Consider the following 17,908-nt stretch of genomic DNA (forward strand, 5'->3'; position numbering starts at 1 on the left):
ATTTTCTGTCTTTTCTCTAAATGTTACAGAAATCTTTGATACTACATTTAAATTATATTAACATAAACAATTATAAATAACCAAAATTTAAAGCTTTGCATTTGAATAGTGTCTTGCTACTTATGCAAATTTGTCAGATGGGGTGATACCTGCTTTTAAACTCTTGACTGATCTATTTGCTTTGTTTTGCTATGAAAGGGGAGTGTTAAGTTCTCCTCCACTCTCCAGTAAAAAATAGTGGAAAATAGTTCCACAACTTTCTGTCTTTTCTTATATCAGCTGCCATGTTCCTGACAGTAACAGTAATTGCTAATCTAAGACTGACTGCAGTACCTGACAGGGTAAACTACAGATTTAACTGTGCCTGTCATATGCCATGTAGGTGGAGACTAACTCCTCTGCAAAGTACATGAGAAGTTAAGTTTTAAAAAAAAATCGGTGGACTTTCCCTTCCTTTGGTTCCAATGCAAGGAAATAAAAGTTTTAAAAAGTTCAAGCAGGTTTCTGGTACCTACACAATACTGGAACCATATTGTAAGGAAAAAACAACCTAAGAATATAGTTAAATGGTAGGAGAGGGTGAGGTTTTCCTTTTAATAAGAAAAGATTCCACAAAAGAAACATGATTTAGGCTAGACAGCATATCTTAATGCCCCTCTATGACCAGCCACAAAAATAACAGTTGGCAAGTGTTTAACCATGTGGTTTTTACATTTGAAAACAATGTTCAGCCTCCACTCTCCATTCCATAAGGTTCTCTCATCTCTAGCTTTCACAATAATATTGACAGTTACACATAGATCCTGCATGCGGTTCATCAGTTCTAAACTGCAAAGTAACTTTTTTTAACATTTTAAGTTCCTACAAGAAAACAAATAATTGTTCCTTAGGAAATGTCTTTCTGTTAATATCATCAATCCAACAGTTTCAAATGTTAAGTCATGAAAAGTCTCTATCCCAATATATATAAAAGACCAAATATCTTCAGCTTTAAAAACCAAAACAGTTGCCAAATTTTTCCATACATAATATCTGGGCCAGATTCACGAAGGTTTGCACGGAGTCTTAGAGTAGAGTAAGACTCCATGCAGCCATCATGTCCGACGAGCGATCCAGGAACAGCCTGTAGGGGCGTGTAAGAGAGCTCCTAAAACTGCTCTTACACAGACAGGGCTGGGATATGCAAATTACCTCAATTGCAGGCGAAAGGCATGCAAATGAGGTAGATTTGCGATTCAGGAAACCCGAACCTGTCCGAGTAAGAGCAGTGTTATTTGCAGAAATGTACTCAGTTGACAACTGAGTACCATTCTGCAAATAGCAAAACGGAGCCGTGACAGCTCCAAATAAAGGTTGCATCCAGTGCAGGAAGCAGGCCAATGGCCAAATATATGGCCATTGGAAATGTTTCCTGATGCAATATGAAAATAAAAATAATTTATTTTTTTCGCAGATTTCCGATGTTTAAGCGTAGCGCAGTGCCACGCAAACAGGCTGTGCTTTAAAACCCAGAATACTAAAAATTAAAACCCACAAATGTGGATTTTATTGAAATTGTTACTGTACAATACAAGGGAATGGCAGGCTGAAGACATGGCCACCAAGTAGAGGTTGCTAAGGGGGGAAGCTCAGTCTAAGAGATGTAACCAAGCATCAGTAGGCAATCCTATGTAAATGAGTGTTAGGATAGTGAATTGCAAGTTTACATAGCAAATGAGCACAGTCAGTGGAGTGTAGGAGTAGGATATGGGGAGTAACAGAGTCGAAGATAGGTGACATCACGAGGGGGGTATGTATGAAAGAAGTGAAGCTCATTGGAGCAGAGTGGCATGTGTCAGCTGTCATTTATACATCATGAAAAGAGGTGTGTCAACAGGTAGGCTAGGTAAAGTCAAGAAATGCAAGGCGTATGCCGTGAATAACACCAAAGTTTCTTGCTGAACGGTTATGCGCGCGTGTAAACCCGAGTAAGACAGAGTGCACGCGTGTAAGCGTGAGTGTGCACGTTTAAGCCGGAGTAAGCATATATAAGGCTGTTTAAAGAGTTGTAAGCGTGTTTGCACTGGTGTGCGAGTGTGTTAACCCGAATAAGCAAGTTTTAGTCCATGTAAGCATGTGTGCGTGCGTGTTAGCTGCTGTGCGCGTGTTTGTGCTTGTGTGCACGGTGCTCCCCCCCCCCCCGAGGAAACAGAAAGGAAAAAGGAAGCACAACAAATAGTAGGAAGCTACCAGGGAGTACTAGCAGAGCTAGCAGGTGAAAACAATCAGAACTGGGCAATTACACAGGCAGTACACTAGCCCAGCCCAGCCTAGCACTTAAAACTCTGCAAGCAACAGTCCAGTATGTTTCTCACAACAGACACTGCAGTAAGCTAATAGAAGTGAAAACTGAAAAAGCTTTACTGAGACAAAGAAATGTTAGGGGCTGCCATTGCTGTTATAAGGCGACATATGCAACATGCTGAGGGTGATGACAATGGAAATGCTGCTGGACAACCCACCGTGAGGAGACGAAGAAGAGAGTACAGGCCCAGGGTAACCTACCAGGGGCTATATGAGCTGGAGATAGTGGAGCACTATAGAGTGGACAGAGACCTCCTGCAGCAAATTGTTGAGCTGTACAGGCCACGCCTCACACACAGAACCAACAGAGGGGAACCCATCCCAGTGGAAACCAAGGTATGTGTTGGCCTAAGAATATTAGCAACAGGTACCTTCCAGAGACCAACTGGTGATATGATGGGGATATCACAGGCATCAGCATCCAGGGTACTACACCAGTTCCTGGATGCCATGTCAGCACATGTCGGTGATCATGTATATTTATAAAGAATAAGTGCTTTGAGCTAGGAAGGAGATGTAAAAACTTGTTTCCAAAAGTTTAAAACACAGCTTTATTCGCACACTCCAAACTGCATTTTTGATCATGTATATTTCCCCAATTCCCGTGAGGTATTGGCCAGCAATATGTGTCTCTTCCAGCAAATAGCGGAATACCTTGAGGTAGTGGGTGCAATAGACTACACGCGCATACGCATCAAAGTACCAGCCGGCGAGCGGGGTAGGGTCTACTTCAACCGCAAGGGCTTCCCCTCCATCAACTGCCAGGTTATGTGTGATGCCCAGGGCATAATACCGAATGTGTGTGCAGGCTGCCCTGGAAGCTACCATGATTCCCATATCTGGCATCTGACACAGCTGTACCAGACATTTGCCAATGGGGACATCCCACATGGTCACCTAGTGGGGGATGCTGGCTATGCACTGGAGCCGTGGCTGATGACACCCATCAGAAATGCACACACACCTGAACAGGAATGCCATAATGAGGCACACGCACAAACACGTAATCTAATAGAGCGTGTGTTTGGGCTGCTCAAGTCACGGTTCCGGTGCCTGGACACATCTGGTGGAGCCTTGCAGTACTCACCAACTACATGTACCCAAATTGTCATGGTATGTGCTATGCTACATAATATGATCCTGCAAAAACAGCTGCAGCAGGACCAGCATAGGCCTGGGCCAAACAGTCCCCCACCATTGCCAAGGCCATCACAGGCAGAGCGTGACTCGGAGGAGGAACAACCTGAGCCTGGCCCAGTAGGCAGAAGGAAGCATGCCCAGAATGCTTTGGCCTTGGCAAAGAGGCAATGCATAGCACATACACTGACTCAGTAGGAACTCTGGAAATAATACCTCTCTCCGACTCACACATATAGTAAAAGGGATGCCTAAGTTGACACTACCTGCTTTCAAACATGTACAGGGAGTGTAGTATGTGCATCCGACATAGGCAGCCCTGCAGCACCACCTAAGGCATGATTTCCATGTGTTAAGCAATATAAAGCAGTGCTAAACAGCATTTACCACCATGTAGTATATGCAAACAAAATCGCACACACCAACTAGCACAACTGTGGTCAATGTTCAGTAATACTGGGCAACGTCCAGCAATGTTGGTGAATATTGAGCAATGTCGGACAAGCCTGGTCTAAGTAGGGCATAGCTGAACAAAAGCCAACATGCTCATATTTGCTTAATGGACCCTTAAGCAGTCTGATCTGCTCAGTATGAAAATATAAAGCAGTGAGGGGACTCGAACCCAGGATACTATGCATTATAGCCAAAGTACTGAACCACTAAACCATGACAGCATTGCAGTGGTCAGCCTGTATGAAGGAATGTTGATAAGTCTATGCAAAGTATTTCATGGAAACCCTGCAGGCACAGCATAATCCTTGTCAAGTTATGACACAAAGGTGAGTCCTGCAGTGAGAACAGAACCTGACTTCCAACACACACAGTATAAATGTTAATATCGGTCATGTTCGTACACATCAACTAATGTAGTGGACCTCAGATAGCAACATACTGAAAGCTCACACTGGGCATGCTCACACACTTGAATAAATGAGACAAATGTCAGGCAACAAAACACGGAATGGCAGAACTGGGCATGCTCACACACTTAGGCCATGTCTGAGTACAGCAGTGGGTCACACATATCTGGCAGTTGCATGTGTTAACCCAGGAACCTGTCACTATACAGTAATCCGCCCTGTGCACACAGTCATATGACAACAGACACATCTATAATATAGTGTAACCCTGTCATAATCAAATATGTTTTGCAGATACCAAAGTTGTTCATAGAAACTGGTAAAGCAAAGATGATAAAGACCTGCAAACAGTATCAGCAATAAACATTGTGCATCTTGAACATTAGCATAGGTTCAGAGGTCGATACTATGCTATCTGCCCTAGGGCATGTACAAGCCTAGCCAGAGTGTGTTTGGCATTCGCAACCCTGTCAGATTACTACACTGTGTGTGTGAATAGTAGGTCACACAAGATAGCCCATGTACATTTAGGCTAGTGTGCCTCTGTCTAGCAGGGACACAGAAGATATCCCAGGGGTAAACATACGATCACCCATACAGTCGTCAAGATGTCTCCAGTAGATGGTCAGTAGGTGGCTCTGCCTATGTGAAACTGGGATTACATTCTGGAGTGAGTGGAGCCTCTGGGATAAGAATCTGTCCCACCACAATGTCCTATTAACATCTGTGCTGAGGTATATGTTCCTGGAGTGTGTAGCTCCAAGGGAGTTGGATATCCTGAGGTGTAGCATGTCCAGTAATTCTGGGTTGGGTATATCTGTAAACAACAGGCACACATCATATCTGAGTAGGTGGTAAGTGACTGAGTAGAGCTGGAGTTACTGCATCTGAACTGTGCAGGGCATCTGTGCGAGTCCCTAGATCTGCTTGGTGAGGAACTTCCATGGCCAGTACAGTTGCCGCAGGTGTCGGGTAAGGTACACCCCAAATGTGGCATTGTAACCAAGCATGGATGTGATGAGTATAAGGGCACAATGACATCACTCGATCTAGATGTGAAACCATATGGGATAAGGTGGCCCACATAGAAGGTGTGTCCAACCACTTTGGCAACGTGAATGTCAAAGGCAACAGTACGAACAAGTCATGTCCCCAAACCCCTAACAACTCCTATCGTATGTAATGGAGTACTACCTATGTGGTAATGTGTGGGCATTTTGTTATTCCCAAAGGGGATGACTATGCAACTAATGGCATTTAGCTGTAGGCCATGTCTCTGGCACCAGTCATCCATCTCTGTGAGACCCTGTTTGAGTATGCATGTGGCAGCTGGAGAGTTGATCATGGCACCCAGTTTGCAGTAAGTGCAAACATGTTCAGCCATATTCCCCCTGTGGTAGCCTGTACGTCAGACAAATATATACTGAAAAAGACAGGTCCCAGGACTGAGCCGTGTGGGATGCCACGTGTAACTGGTGTATAGTCAGACATGGCACCTGCAATTCTGACCATGTGGGTGCTATCCCTGATCCAGGTATCAATCCATCATGTGAGATATGTGTCCATATCGACGCTGGTGAGCCTATGCATAATGGCCCAGTGGGTTATTGTGTTGAAGGGTTTTGCAGGGTTCAGGTAGGCTGTGTGGACAGCCATCCCTATGTCAATGGACCTGTTAGCCATTTAAAGAATACAAACAGGTTCAAGAGGCAAGATCTGCCCACAACAATGCTGAAATGTGTAGGACACAGTGTCTGTAGGTTCCTGATATCTATGTGTATGAGTCCCATGACAATACGCTCCATTGCTTTGCAGAACAGGCTACTTAGGCTTATAGGGCAATATTGTCTGTGGTCTGTTGTCGCACCAACTGTGTGGAGTGGAACCACTGTCGCTGTATGCCATTCCTTGGGTACATATCCTGTGGTAACTCTGATATTGAACAGTGATGTAATGTGAGGGTTGCGTCTGTCATGATGCTCATGTAAGATGCAGGCTGGGACACCGTCTGGTCACATTGATACTGTGATGTACACTTTGGGAAGGGCAGCACTCACCTGTTACTGTGTGATGTCAGGGAGGTTATACTCTGTTGGGATGGATAGTTGCCCCTTAGGGGGGATGGGTGGGAGACATCTGCACTGAACCTGTTTGCCAGGATGTTGGCAATGCCAGTGGGTTCAGGGTAGGTTTAGTCAGTATGCAGTAACTCACAGCATATCAGTGAGTGTCCACCCAGGTTCCTGACATAACTGAAGAAGGCCGTGTGATAGTCCTACATGGTAGAAGCAGCCCTTAGAAAAGTTCATGAGTGATCGTAGTTGTCTGCTAGTACAGATCACAGATGCCTTCCCAGTCTGGGATTGTGCTCTATCATGTAGTAGCTTCCTCCTGACGTTGTACAGCTTATTAATGGCTGGGGTCTACCACACAGGTCCCCTGCCATTGGAGTAGTGAGTCATGTTGTTATTTGGGATAGCACAATCCATGCAGTCTGCTAGGTGTCCATAGAATGTGTATGTAAAGGATGCAGCAGTGTGAGCCGTATTTGCCACTGTCTCAGGGTCTCTGAAGGATACCACCTTGCTTCGGTGACGTGAGACGTTGGCTCATGAGAAGTTCACCAAGATTACCCAGAATGGGTGTGTGGAGGGTATATGTATGTCCAGTGAGATACATGTATGTTCTGACCTTACCAATGAGGGGTATATCGCTGGTGTGGAACATAGAGTCCCCATGTTGGTGATGATCAGTTCCAATATGTATTCCCCCCTTGTGGCTGTGCTGACTGTTTGTGCCAAAGCATATGAGTCTACAAATTGTAGCGACTGTTGGGTGAGGGTGTCGGGGCTTGAGTAGTATCCCCAGTCAATATTTGTGTATATGAAGACACACAATATAATGGTGTTTGTGGAGACCTTCATATTTTCCATAGTTCCCACTAAAGCCGAGAGTGGTCCCTGAGTTTGGGAGTGTGTTCTGTAGCAGGCAACAAACTGAAAGGCAGTATTGCACAATGGTAGCTGTATATGTATGGTCTGTGATGCTTTGTGCAGTGCTACTAACCCGGAGGTGTGTGTATCTGTGATGTATATGGATACTCCCCTAGTTGTGTTGTCTGTTCTAAGTCTTGTTGTCGGACAGCATGGTATGAAACATAACCTGGCAGTGCTGGTGTGCATAAGCGAGCCTGAACCAGGCATCTGTCATTGCACAGATATCGCTATCCTCCATACTGAGGAGAGTCCTCAGTGGCCGCAATATGAGGTTAACACAACTGTTGTTGAGCAGCATTACCCTTAGTTTCATTTAACCTGTAATGTCTATGGAGGTGTGTTTGTCTTCTGAGCCCTGCTTAAAAAAGGCACTACGGTGGTAGCAAGAGCCTTAGCCAGCATTCCAAAGTCCAAGGGTGACAGGTGCAAGCTGTGCATAGTGAAGCTACGTGGCATGTTGAGCATGTCACCATAGGCTGACAGACACTGTATCCCCTATGAATTAAACAAATTTGTTAGGCAACTGTTAAATGTGATATGTGTGTCTGTATACTGTGACATCATAATTGGTGGGTGTAAGATGCTAGACAAGGTCAGGGTCATACTGGCCTGGGCTACATGATCAGAGTGTTCCTCCATGTATCATGTCATGTGGTCCAGGGAGTAACATCTGAGGTTATACACACCATCATGGGCAATGATGGTGCCAGTCCTGTATTTGCTTTGGAGTGACCTGACTGCCTGTGTTATGCGGCAGATCCTGGCACCCAACAGACAGCCCAAAGTGACTATTCCCTTGTTAGGGCTGGTGAGTGGTACGTCAGTGTGTCTGACAATAATTGTCACCTATTACAAGTGTATTAGGTGTGTTGTTTAGCCTGAAGGGCAGTGACTGTGTGGCACACTGACATTGTAAACTATGTGATATGTGGGTATTGTAGTGGGGTAGCAAGTGTGCGTGTGTGTCTGCTTTGGAGGTCTCTGCTGCTTAGGTAGAGTACATTTACAGCATCCGAATATGTCTATGTGTGATAATGTGGTTTGAGTGCTGTTGCTAGAGGATATGTGAGACTGATATGTGGTGTGTGTGGTTACCTTCACCACCTGATAGACTGTGCCAGTCATGGGTCGAGAGAGTTCAGCACCCTGTATGTCTATATAGGTGCATCTCACACATATATCTGAGTTTGTTGGGAGAAGGAGAGGGTTGTCTGTGTACATGAGGCAGATGTGACATTGTGTCAATATCACAATATCCACCAGCTGGACTGAAGAGTACACATGAAACCGACCCCTGGACATGCCAGGATATTATCATGACATACTCTGTAGCCTGATCACAAAGGATCAGTAGGGTGTTAAGTGTGTAAAAGAGTATAACAGGGATTAGTGCTCATGTTCGTTGGTGTTTTGTAAAGATTAGCTGAGAAGGAGTCCAGACTGAATCATGACACCTCCTTCAGCTATGTCATAAACAGCAATGTACACCCATATATGTCCTGAGTCAGGGCCAACTGTACCTGAGTGACAATGCCGACATCATGACAGACAGGCCCATATGTACATACCCATCTCCCACTGACAATAGTCCACATCATCATACCAGGAGATATCCCATGTAGAATGGATGAGCAGCTACCCCCACTGCCAAAAGCATGGCAGCAAGTGGAATACATTGATTCCCAATATGTGTCATGCACAAACTACGGAACAAACAGATCATGCACCTGAACAGTCGCTGAGCCTCATCCCCTACACAGGATGTGTAACCATTGAATGTGTCACAGCTACATATGGCACTCCCCACAAGTGATGGTGCACAACACACCATGGGAAGTCAAGTCCAGTATGCCTATGAAGTCTGATCTGCAAGGTCATGGAGTCCATCGTGGTTGCAGTCATAAACAGAGCTATTGGAAGCTGACATAAACACAGCCCTACCAACCATGGTATGTTCATGTGCGGATCATGGTTCCCAAACATGCTAGACTGTTTGCAAGGCAGCCACCCAGGACATACATCGATGAACACATCTACACATGTGTCACATAGACTTTGAATAGCCCTTTATCAACATCCCAAACACATGTAGTATCCACAAAACCAACAAGTTGTGCATAAATATGTGTTGACATATGACGGAATGTCAATGTGTCCACAGATAGATCACACAAGGTAAGGATTCTGAGGTCTTGTGCAAGCTGTTGACACCTGCTGACCCACGTGGACCATTCCTGGAATGGCATAAAACAAAGTGTACACACATCACCATGTCCAGTCTGATGATGTCACCATCCTACAAATACAGCTGGAGAAGGGAAGCCAGCCAGTAAAGCAAATAGCGTGCCATGTTAATCCGTGTCTCTCTCTTGTATCATAACGTAGTTAGGTAGGGGTTTGAATCCTGCAAACAGTGACTGCGTGTGTGTTGGGGGGGGGGTGTATGTGTGCAGTTTCCTGTGAGAGGTGTCGCCTTTTTGGAGACTGGGAAAACTCACTAAAAGAGGTACATTCCTCTTTGGAAAGACTGATGATGTCACCATCCTACAAATACAGCCGGAGAAGGGAAACCAGCCAGTAAAGCAAATAGCATGCCATGTTAATGCGTCTCTCTCTAGTACCATAACATAGTTAGGTAGGGGTTTGAATCCTGCAAACAGTGAGTGTGTGTGTGGGGGTGTGTGTATGTCTGCAGTTTCCTTTGAGAGGTGTCCCCTTTTTGGAGACTGTGAAAACTCACTAAAAGAGGTACATTCCTCTTTGGAAAGACTGATGATGTCACCATCCTACAAATATAGCCGGAGAAGGGAAACCAGCCAGTAAAGCAAATAGCGCACCGTGTTAATGCGTCTCTCTCTCTAGTATCATAACATAGTTAGGTAGGGGTTTGAATCCTGCAAATGCTGACTGTGTGTGTGTTTTGCTTTTACTATGGTATGACATAGTATGATTACAACAGTAAGTGCATTGCACACATCAGGTATCTGCATGGCAAATATATATGTGTACATGTCCCCTCAATCAGTACATAGGTGTGAAGCCTGCATACTACATGAATACATTTGTTTCCATTGATAGGTTGTACCGCTGCTTCTCAGATCGGAGGTCACATATGTAAGTATGTGACAAGGTCATCCACTGTCATGTTCTGTGGCACACACACCCATGACAGTTACTTAAGAGTAGTGTGAGTGAGGGTATATGCCTGGGGTATATGTCAGACATGGTCATACACAACAAAGTCTGCCAAGAATGGACAGTCTTTATAGGTGTATGGCTGCCTTGTGGATATGCATTCAGGCCTCTAATGTCTTATGTGATACACCTTGGGACTCCACAATACCTCTGGATATGTGGATACCAAGGAAAATATGACATAACATGGGTCTGTATGTACACAATGGTACCCAACATACATGTTGAGGGCTACCACCTGTGTGGTACTGATGGGATAGTATGTATAGTACATGAGGATGACTATGCCATAGTCGGCTTACTGCTATACAGCATGTATCAGACAACAGGTATCTGTCTGTATGATACCCTTGTGTAGGATATGCGTCCCATCCAGGGAATGCATTGTAGGCCAATCCATGCATTTCCAGATTTGGATGGACACATCCCTGGTGTGTCTGCATGTACCTAAGGGGGCTATATGACAAACAGGTGTGGTCACAGTAACGGGTGGTGGTCATTACCACTGGTTAGTAATATAGTGTAGCACCGGAAGGATCCAATTGATACTGGGTTCCCTACTTCTGTGTGTCATTTGTCAGGGCATCATCCAATGATTGCTTATAGTCATGCTGTTGAGGTTGTGTATACTACCAGACTGCAAATCATTGACAGATATTAACGGTATCACCCACAGCATAGTGTCAACCCATGTCATACATACGTCTACCCATGTTAGTACATAACTATAGTAGAATGCATACAGCCATTGAAAGATGCTATGAGATGTTAACAATGTGTACGACAGGGTATGCCACATGTCCCATGTGTCCACTATGCACGTACATCCAGACAGTGCGCACCCACCATGTTCACAGATGTACACTTGCTAATCTGTACTGCACACATCACACACATACTGTCCACTCACTAACACATGCTGGCAACACATTACACTTCAGTCAAGTGGCACATGGGTAGATAATACATACTCAGACCTAACAGTGGTGTAAACAATGCTACATTGACAATCAGAGCTTTGATGCATAATGTCTGCTCAGATATACCTACAGGGATGTAGTTACACTTCCTTGTTGACAACTTGCTATTATTGCTACACTGCTATAGTGTCACCCTGTGCATCAGCACCATGTTAGTCTGTCCCTCCGTCAATAATGCAGATGACAGGAGGCGGCACAGGTATCATCATATGCACAGGGCATTTTGTTGTTTGCCAGAGCCTGACACTGACCCATCCAATCGACATGTGTGTGTGTGTGTGTGTGTGTGTGTGTGTGTGTGTGTGTGTGTGTGTGTGAGGGACAACAGTACAGCATGGGCCAATGTTGATGTAATTTTGTGTGTGTATGTGTGAGCCCTAGTTGTTTGGTTAATGTGTGTGTGTCGGCATGCACACAGCTCCACCATGTGGCTGCCATATACGGTAGTTTGTGGGACAGCCACAGACTGTACCTGCTAGGCTGTACAGATCACTGTTTCTGGCCACGGACACAGTACCTGTGCCTGGCAGGGGTGCTACGGACAGTATCGGGTGCCAACCCTGACTGGGTACTGTCATCAGAGGCAGAGGTATGATGACTGGGACTGTCCAGAGCCACATGCACGTGGTCTACTGGGATGGTCAATGGACAGGCATTGCTGGGGCTGGTACTGCCACTATGGGAGCGGCTGTGAACTGTGAGCCGTCCACGACCACTGCCAGCTGTTGCTGTTGCTGGCATGCATCCGCGTTGACATCGCAACCATCCCGCACGGTCCTGGCTCAAGGAAGACATGTTGTGTAGGGCATCTAATGTCTCCCCCCAATGTCTATCAATGACCTCGGTGTAAGTCTGGATGGCACCGGCAAGGTCACTGATGCTGTCATTGATAGCAGTGTAATGTGCCCTCTGTGCCCCAAGTCCCTGCCTGGTGTACCGTTCCATACATGCCTGAGCCTGCATTACAGCTCAGAACATACTGGTCATCGTAAGACCTGTGAAGGCATGCCTGCCAGGGGCAATACGACCAGTGGTGCTCCCCCGAGAACCCCTGGACCTCCGCCTATGTGGTACCATTCCAGGTCTACGGCTATGGCTGCTGTGAGGGGATGCAAGTGCCATGGGTACCACACTCTCCTGGTCAATGCCAACTGTATGCTGTCCCTCACCTATGGCCATTGGTGGTGAGGGATGTATTGACAGTATGAGTGTGCGCATAGATGAGGTTGAACACTGTGTACTGTCGATTGGCGGACCAATGACAGACCCTGTCAAATCTCCCTGTGCCAAAATACATGTGTCATCATCACCACTATTCGTGGCTGTGGCTTCAGGTCGCCTGCTGCTTTCACCAACCCCTAACTCAGCACCTGTGAGAGGAAGACAGGAAACACACTTTACGGTCTGCACATGCACACATGCACACATAAGCACATGAACACATGCACACATGCACACAGGAACACATGCACACATGAACACATGCACACATGCACACAGGAACACATGCACACTCCTCACTACAGCAGATACACACACACAACAGCAATCCAAAACATACTCAGTAGTGGTTGAAGGTGGGTGACAGTATCACAAGGCAAACAGTCATGTCACACGTGTCAGCATGCAGAATATGTGTTGATCAAGTCCATGCAGTGTGAGTGTAGACAGCCATAGTTAATGACAGTGTACATGGCTGTGGTGCATGTGTTTATATGTTCAGTTATTGCCTACACCCTGGAACACAATGTGTACAAGGACACAACATTTCTGTGCAAGTATTATAACTTCTGCAATGTCCTGTGCAGCATCACTCATGGGTATACATACCATGGCTGCATGTGTTATCTGTGTGTCACATGGATTTCCATGTCTGAATGCAGTGTCTGTAGCAGATAATTGTGGACACAGGTGTGGCACATGCATGCTATGTACACACACGGGATGAGTGGTGCATGTATACGTGATGGAATACCAATCCTGGACATGGCCATTGTACAGTGGTTATGGAGTGTGGGTCATATTCCAGATATGCCAGTGCCAGCCATGACATTGCATGGTACATGACTGCAACATTCAACATCACACATACCCAATGTGTGTCATGTGACCTATATACCCAATATCATTCCAGGACAAATATGTGTCACTTTGTACAGAATGCGACTGCTATGCATATTGTGTATAGTTGCATATGTTTGCACACACACAACATGCTATGCATAATGTGTATAGGTGCATATGTGTGCACACACAGAACATGGAGGTGCAAAGCAATGACAGCTATGTGTAGTACTGTGGTCACTGTAACTGTATGGGGTGTAGTACCATTAGCCATCATCATCATGCATCATGTAGTCACTCAAGGCCACTAAAGTGTGCTAGACCACCACCTAGCATGCTGTACCTGAACCGCAGTGCCGTGGCTAAGTTCACAATTACACAGCCACGTTGCACAAGGGTGTGTGAGGTGCCCAATAGGGAGCATTGCCTAACATGACTGTGTTATGTGTTGAAGAGTGTTGCACAGCCCCATGCTAGGCCCCTACCCCTCAGGTATATTATGTCTGGTGTGTGGATGACATGTGGGATACTGAAGTGTGACCTGGCAGCGGGTGTCCAGTTACACTATATGTAGCATGTTGAGGTGTACTGCGTATGACAAACATGTTATGTTGTGTACATGTGTGTCAACTATGCCTATCCAATGTGCAGTACAGTGTTGCCACATTTGTGTCTGGTGCTCTGTGCATTGCATGTGATTGAGGCAGCTACTGACTTTACTGAGATGTTTAATGTCTCACAGCAAACATGCACAGCATGCCTTATGCGTAGGTGTGTTATGTGTACATGGCCTACACCTCACCTATGACATGCACATTTCAATACCAATTTTAAAGTGTTAACACACTCACCAGCATGTATCGTCTGCCCTGCTGTCACACCAGAGGGACCTACAAGAATATGACACAGTTTGTCAGTGGCCACAACTGTAGCATTGCTACTGTGAGTGCTAAACTACAGTAGAACAACAGGCATAGGTGTATGGATACTATTCAAAATATCAGTATTGCACACAATAGGCAGCACAACTGCTAAACACAGTACACATCTCACATATGCATAATCTAACAATACAGGTAACAATGCTCCTTCCTCCACCATTTTATTCCCTCTTCTGTGTCTCCATATTTCTTTTGCTATTGTCTACCTTTCCTTCCATCCACTACCTCCATTATACACTATATTCCTTTCATTTCCGTCTTCTCCCTTTTCTGGATGTCTTCCTTCTTTCTGTCATTCAAGCTATGTGTTCCTCTGCAACTATGTGCAATGGCTCCACCATTTCCTTCCACTGTCTCTTCATCCCTGGTCCTGTGGTATCGTCAATTCCTGTTCCCTCTATTGGCTGTCTATTGTGTGTCATTACTCCATTCTAACTGTGCCCTCTTTCCTTTTCTATTAGGTCTATCACTATATTTTCATGTCCTCCATACAAATATTCCTTCTTTATACCCTATTTGTCTCATTTATATATGTTATTATTTCATTCTTTTTCTGTCTACTATATTGTGGGTCTGGTCCTTTCCCTACATATGATTCCTATGTTTTTATCCTTCCTTTCGTGTTGACATATTTATTTCCATATACCACTATTCTATATTATATGTCTATTCTATTTAACAAGGCTGGCTGTGTACTATGGTACTGTGTGGTCAGTATTTCGTTCATCCACTTTCGTTCCATTTTGCCATGTGTGCCTTCTGTGGTTTCCTGTGTGTCCTTCTGTCAATGTCTGCATCCATATTTATCTTTCTCTGCTTCCTGTCCTGTTCACTCACATATTTGTGTTCCACTGTCCACATTTTTTATGTGTCTGTGTGTGTGTGTGTCTGTGTGTATGTCTCTGTGTGTGGTGTCCACTCCGTGTCTGTGGATCCTCCAGGGTGTCAAGGGGATGTCTGTGTCTACTCCATCCATGTGTGTGTGGGTCCTGTCTGTGGTCTGTGTGTCCATGGTGTGTGGTTGTCCTGACTGTCGGTGTGTTTCTCCTCTATATGTGTGTGGGTGTCTGCTGTGCTATATGTGTGTCAGTCAGTCTATTTTCCGTGTTCTCTGTGTCTGTGTGTCATGTGTGTGTGTGTGATTGTGTGTCCGTCCTGTGTGTGTCCACGTCTGTATTCCTTCTGTGTCCTGTGTCTACTGTGTGTGTCTCCTTGTCTCTTTCTGTCTGTCTCTCTGCACCTCTGTCTCTCTGTCTGCTGTCTCCTTGTCTCTCTGCTGTCTCTCTGTCTCGTGCTGTCTCTGTCTCTCTGTGCCTGTGTGTGTCTCTGTCTCTGTGTCTGTCTGCCTCTGCCTGCTGTGTGCTGTCTCTGTGTGTCTGCCTGTCTGCTCTCTGCTGCTGTCTGTCTCTGTCTCTGTTGTCTCTTTCTGTCTCTATGTCTCTGTCCATGTATGTCTGTGTGTGTCTGTATGTCTCTGTGTGTGTGTGTGTACATGTATGTCTATGTATGTGTATGTGTCTGTGTCTGCATGTTGTCTATGTATGTATGTGTGTGTATGTATTTGTGTGTATGTATGTGTGTGTGTGCTGTATGTGTATGTGTGTGTGTGTGTGTGTGTGCATGTGTGGGCGTCCGTTGTGTTGCGTGTGTGCGTATGGATGCATGTGTCTTATTTTCGTGGTTGGGATATCAGGATATGAATTGGTTTGTGGGACATACAGTTAGTGTGTAATGTTAGCACAGTGTTGTGCAGGATGCATTCGGCTGTCCTCAGTTGCGTTATAGCTGTGAGGACCTCACTGGCTGTAACTCAGTCCACGACGTTTAACCACCATGACATATGCCTGCACTGCTTGCTGTTTTCAGGTGCCACACACTACAGCCTGCATAGATGTGTGTGCACATGGCAACCTTCAGCTACATATATGTGTGTAGCCTTCACTGCTGGATTGCAATTATGTCCATATGCACATGTACATATGAATCTGGGACTGCTACCACATATGGAGGGTTCACATTATGTAGAGTGCATTTCAGACCACATCAATTAGGGATTTTAAACCAAATCACATCTCTGTTACATACCTTACCTTTGTGTCTCACCTCTGTCTGTTTTGTTGACCTGTTGGTGATGTTTTTTTTTTTTTTTATTTTATTTTTTGGTTTGGTGTCTCCAACTGCCTCTGTCTGTCTGTCTGTCTCTGTCTGTCTGTCTCTACCATCTCTCTCTCTCCCAGTTGCTGCACTTGTGATGTGATTGCATGTGTGGACAACAAATTATGACTGCTTTGTGATCTGCACATTATTGCACATCATGATGGCCTCTGCTTTAATTAGATGCCCACCATTTCAGTAATTGCATGCAGCCTGCTGTGTGAGTAGTGCAGTTCTCACTGTGATTTCAGGACACTGCTATAAAATGATGGGATTAGAGGTAGGTGTAGGCACTTTCAGTTTTGCAAGGTGAGGACAAAATAGCTTGCTTGCTGTGGACACTGTTGTATCAGTCCAGAAGGTTAGGTATATGTCTCATATTTAGAGGCTGGGTTGTAGCCAGTGAAATGCATGTTAATACTGAGAGCTGACTGTTGCTTCTTCGTACACTCTTCTCAGTGTGTAGGGTTCTCACACCTCCTAATGCACTAACACTGGATACATGCAGGAGTATGTACTTCACTTTTAGGAATTCTGGGAATTATTTGAAAATACAACAGTAGTTATTGCAGTATATTCCTATAAACTTATTTCCTTTACGTTTTATATACCTTGTAATGCATTATATTTCTTTATTGTAATGTAAATTCCCATTGGCTTTCCTATTTTCCTTTACTTGTTCCTCCTTGTAATGCATGTTATATTTCTTTCAGCACCAGTTATTATTATATCTGCTGTGAAAAGCCCAGAGTGGTACATCATGCAGACTGGTGAGTCCCAAGGTGTGGGGTTTGGAGACTGACAAAGGGTAATTTATTTTTGCTTTTACAGGCAGTACAAAGGAGACCTTGTCATGCAAGCGTGACTAAGGCATTTTTTAAGCGGTTATAAAGTGGGTCTCTTGGCGGGTTGAATGCTGATGCTTGGCGTGTCCTTATCATATCTTAGCAATACTAAGCTAAGCTTGGCATAGCTTATCATATCTTAGCAATACTAAGCTAAGCGCACACATGCGCACAATGGGTGCCAAAACAAGCTTACTACTGTTTTACAAGTGATCACTCCCATAACCCCCGCACTCATTTTCTTTGACAGAAAAGTAAATGGGGAGGAGATAGGAATGTGGGTGATAAAGTGTGCACAAAGAGGGGAAGACAGTAGGGGAAAGCAGCTTGGGATGCACACAATATGGGTGTGGAGAGAAGGTCCATAGCTGCCCATTTTCTTTACCAGCAACA

The 17,908-nt window shown here is 45.0% G+C and overlaps 1 protein-coding gene across 1 annotated transcript in view; it reads right to left on the reverse strand.

Moving 5' to 3' along the window:
* The window catches only part of LOC122792885 (extracellular matrix protein 2-like), a 698,737-nt gene that overhangs the window by 164,739 nt on the left and 516,090 nt on the right, over positions 1–17,908 (reverse strand). The window lies entirely within an intron of this gene.

Source organism: Protopterus annectens, chromosome 1.part0 (assembly GCF_019279795.1).
Source record: "Protopterus annectens isolate FY-2018-M chromosome 1.part0, PAN1.0, whole genome shotgun sequence".
Lineage (NCBI taxonomy): Eukaryota > Metazoa > Chordata > Ceratodontiformes > Protopteridae > Protopterus > Protopterus annectens.